At 34.4% G+C, this 5000-nt stretch overlaps 1 protein-coding gene across 1 annotated transcript in view; it reads left to right on the forward strand.

Moving 5' to 3' along the window:
• The first annotated feature begins 2980 nt into the window (after positions 1-2980).
• The window catches only part of Neto (Neuropilin and tolloid-like), a 238835-nt gene continuing 236815 nt past the window's right edge, over positions 2981-5000 (forward strand). The window contains 1 exon segment of the mRNA XM_068357177.1: positions 2981-4116. The gene's annotated coding sequence lies outside the window, so the exon portion shown is untranslated.

Raw genomic sequence — 5000 nt, forward strand, 5'->3', positions numbered from 1 at the left:
CCACTAAGTAGACAGTGGGTTTAATAACTTTTTCATATATTCTCATTTTGGCATATGCTGCTACCTTTCAAGGGGTCAACTTCAACAACATTCCAAAGAAGATCATGGTCAGCTTCAAATTTTCTGTTTCTTTTCTTGTTAAATCTCAAAGTTGTAAAACCTCATGGAAAATTATTTATTTCTCAAGATTTCAGCGTAAAATTTTAATTTTTCTTCGTGATTTTTTAACATATTCGAATTCTTACATTGATTCTAATTTTGTACAACCCTTTATACTGAATTCTAATTCCACTGCTCAACCAATGAGAGGCATAAGTTACTGGCTAAATCCTCGCGGCAAAGTAAATAAACCAATGGTTAAAGTATTACAAACTTTGGATATTTGGCTCTGAGTTTTACAAGTGTATGTATGTATGTATTATGTATATATATATATATATATATATATATATATATATATATATATATATATATATATATATATATATATATATATATACACACACACAGTATCTACACATTAATACACACACACACACACACACACACATATATATATATATATATATATATATATATATATATATATATATATATAGATATATATATTTCAATTCTAAGTACAAAACACCTGAATTCGACAGGTATAATTACAGAAGAATTGTCATTGACTTTTATCTTTCTTCGTGGCCAAGTAGTTTAGTCACTGTCTATACAAGCTTGCCGACCAGGGTTCGATTCCCGGCCGGTCACAAGCTCTTGTCTTTGTGTGATTTCGCCTGGAGCTCTGATCCCGAGGTCGTTAAGAGAATCCAGACATTAATGTATCAAAAATGTATATGGCTTATTTGAATATGAAAAACACGTTTAAATGTGCAAAATTCATCATATATATATATATATATATATATATATATATATATATATATATATATATATATAGAGAGAGAGAGAGAGAGAGAGAGAGAGAGAGAGAGAGAGAGAGAGAGAGAGAGAGAGAGAGAGAGAGAGCAGGTGTTACTTTTCTGGTTCTTTCATACCTAAGGATGACAGAAAACTCTACGTCAATCAATCTTTCACGGCCATTATTTTAAAAAATTCCTTTCTAACTCTATGACCTTGTCAAGCAGGTGTCAGTCTGTGCTACCTTCCATCTACTATAGTCGAATAACTACCAAGTATTTATCTATTATCTATGTCAACTGACTCACATTAGTATTTAGAAGATTGTGACTGCACCACATCAGTGTTTGATAGTACATCCACTAAGGTAAAATGGATTTTATTTTGTATTGAAACAGACTCATATCGCATTTTCTACACTAAGGATCAAATTCAAGAACAAATGATTCAGGGTTTGGGTGCTAAATATTTCTTGGCAACCGTTGTATTTTTACCATCTATTCAAGAGAGAGAGAGAGAGAGAGAGAGAGAGAGAGAGAGAGAGAGAGAGAGAGAGAGAGAGAGGAGAGAGAGAGAGAGAGAGTATCCAATTTTTAACGAAGCCCCAAGAACTTACGTCTTATTTTCTTATCTCTTCATCTCTCTTTTCTAAATGCTACCCACATCTGTCAACTAACAACTAGATACCTAACTCGTGCAGTCTGATAGTCTGGCGCGGTAGTTGAATCAGTTGAACTTCAAAAGTTCAAAGTTGGAGCAAATGTTTTTATGTTGACCAGGCTGACATGAGTCTTTTTATAGTTTATATATGACAACTGTTTTTGACGTTGTTAATAGTTTATATATGAAGTATCTGTTTTGACGTTGTTACTGTTTTTAGAATGATTTATTGTTAATTTGTTCTCAACATTTACTTATTTCCTTATTTCCTTTCCTCACTGGGCTATTTTTCCCTATTGGAGCCCTTGGGCTTATAGCATCTTGCTTTTCCAACTAAGGTTGTAGCTTGGCTAATAATAATAATAATAATAATAATAATAATAATAATAATAATAATAATCATACATATTGCCAGCTCATTGAGTTGCTAACAATGCTACGAGAGAGAGAGAGAGAGAGAGAGAGAGAGAGGAGAGAGAGGAGAGAGAGAGAGAGAGAGAGAGAGAGAGAGAGAGAGAGAGAATATTTGACTTCGAAGGAAGTCCAAAACAACTTTGACCGATGGAAAGGTGGAGCTTCATTGTTTCGGCAAATGTCACAATGCGAGTTCCAATTGAGTTTTCTTTTTATTTTTAATATAAAAAAAAATACACGCCGAAGGGTCTACTACTTTTAATTTAGTTGAATATTCATTTTGCAATATGTGGCGCGGCATAGGAATTTTTGGAGTGGAATCTCATCAACATATTTTCCCATTGGAGCTAGATGAGGTTAGTGGAATATAGTTTTGCTTTTATGGCAAAGACATGATTATTCACGAATGTGGAATCCTTATGGTAATAGGTTTATATAAAAATGACAGTGTTAAAACACACACATACATACATGTACAGAATTTATGTATATATATATGTATATGTATATATATATATATATATATGTATATATATATATATACTATATATATATATATATATATATATATATATATATACACACACACACACATATATATATATATATATATATATATATATATATATATATATATATATATATATATAGATATATATATATATATATATGTGTGTGTGTGTGTGTGTTTTTGTGTATGTGTGAGAACACATGTACTAATTTACAACACACATCCTTGTGATATGACTAGTGTGAAAAAAAGTAATCATGAATGTTCATCAAACATAACTAGCTTTGACAGAAAAGGAAATATTTCCCTAACGCAAAAGACAGATGACTTAGAGAAATGGCGAGGGAAAAAAACAGACCCAGACTGTAAAATCGACGGAAAAACACGAGAATAAAACGAGGGGAAATAGCGATACCCCGAGGGGCAGGAAAAGTCTAAAGTTGGCACCAGTGACGAGGGTCGTCGCCAGAGATGGCAGCCAGTGTCCTGCTCACCACCGTCGGAGTCGGGTGCATCGGTCGCTGCCTCCCCGGCCCCTGAAGAGGGCCACTCATCCCAGAGGGCCTGCCTGCTTGCACCCGCAGGAGTTCATTCATGGAGACTTTTCCAATACTTTTTTCAGAGAGACTATGAAAACTTGATTCTTTTTTATTTTACCCACAAAAGATGATGAAAAACCCAGTTTAGCTGAAGTTATGACAAGCGGGTGAAGAAGTGTGTTGACGAGATGGAAAACAAAGTGGAAATAATACTCCTTTTCCTCGAATGAAGGCCAGAGTGAATGCGAGCACTTCCTTTGAAATCTGGGATGTTGTTTCCTTTTTTGGGTTTTATTCTTTTCGTTCTCTGCCTCTCTCTCATCAGTGGCTTCGTCTCTTTAAAGTAAATAAAAGTCTAATTACAACGGATATTTTGATCTTGAGGTCCGTTGAATGGTCGGAAGATATTGTTTCCTTTTAAAAGGTGTTGTTGAAGTGAAAAAAAAGTTTTTTTCAACCTAATATATAAAGAGAGATAGAAAAATAGAGAGGAGAAAGAGAGAATAGTGGGGTGGGAACCATGCAGGAGAACTTGAGCGTTGGTATGTGCTGGTGACTTCGCGAAGTCCGAGCCCCGCCCCGCACTTCTGACGGAGAGGACGAAGAAGAAGAAGAAGAAGCGGGGGACCAGCAGCAGAAGGAGCAACAGTTGCCATCACCCTCATCATCATCATCATCATCATTATCACCATCATCACCAGCAACAGCAGGAATAATCAACAGCAGCAGTGAACTGCTGCTGTTTGCAAGATCATCACCCAACAACATCAACATTGGTAGTGGTGGAGATTTGTAGTGTTGGTGGTGGTGGTGGTGGTGGGGGTGGTGGTGGTGGAGCTGCTTCTACTGCTGCTACTACTACTACTACTGCTACTACTACTATTGCTGCTACTGCCACCATCTACTGGTGGTGGTGGTGGTGGGGGAGGAGAAGACGAAACAGAAGGCACAGTCTTGGGCAGCAATCTTCTTCCTCTTCCTCTTCTTCTTCTTCTTCTTTGGGCGCAGTGCCAAGCTACCACACCGCCCCAATGTGTGCCACCAGAGAAGGAATGATAATATGTCGCCGCTTACTGCTGTCAATCACAGGTACCCGAGCTATATACCCTCACATGTTTACCTCGACGGCCTCTCTTTGTCTCTTCCTTTTCTCTCTCATTCTTAAAGATTCATTCAATGTATAAAAACTTAAGGTCATTTGAGAAGGAGAGAGAGAGAGAGGGGCCGATCACCATTTTTTTATATATAGATGTGGTTTTCTAATTGAAATAAGGATATACGCAATGCCTTTCGAAAAACAATATTATGCTTGGATATTTACACAAAAATTGCCATAACATAAACGCACGCAAGCACACTCATATATATATATATATATATATATATATATATATATATATATATATATATATATATATATATATATATATACAGTTTACAAATGCATACATCATATTATACATATATGCACATACATACATACATGCATACACATATACAGTATATATACATATATATATAAATATATATTTATATACCGTATACAAATACATATACCTTACTATACATTATACACAAATGCACATTCATACATGCATACATACGTATTTTTATATATATATATATATATATATATATATATATATTTATATATATATATATATATATATATATATATATATATATATATATATTATATGTGTATATACAAATACACATATAAATGAATGGGTGTATTTGTGCAACACATCCATACAATTCTAAAATTTACATACCGGTTTTCAGAAAAGTTCCATTAAACTTAATTGTTAATCATTTCATCTACAGTATGACCGTCAGAAAGTATAAACAAAGTTAACATGAACTAATGTGTGAGTAAACACACCGTTAAATAGACGACACACACAAGGATAAGTTATATAATTGAAAGAGTAATAAGGCCCTTTCCAATCTTCAGCAATTCATATTATATC

Source organism: Palaemon carinicauda, chromosome 33 (genome assembly GCF_036898095.1).
Source record: "Palaemon carinicauda isolate YSFRI2023 chromosome 33, ASM3689809v2, whole genome shotgun sequence".
In the NCBI taxonomy this organism is placed as follows: domain Eukaryota; kingdom Metazoa; phylum Arthropoda; class Malacostraca; order Decapoda; family Palaemonidae; genus Palaemon; species Palaemon carinicauda.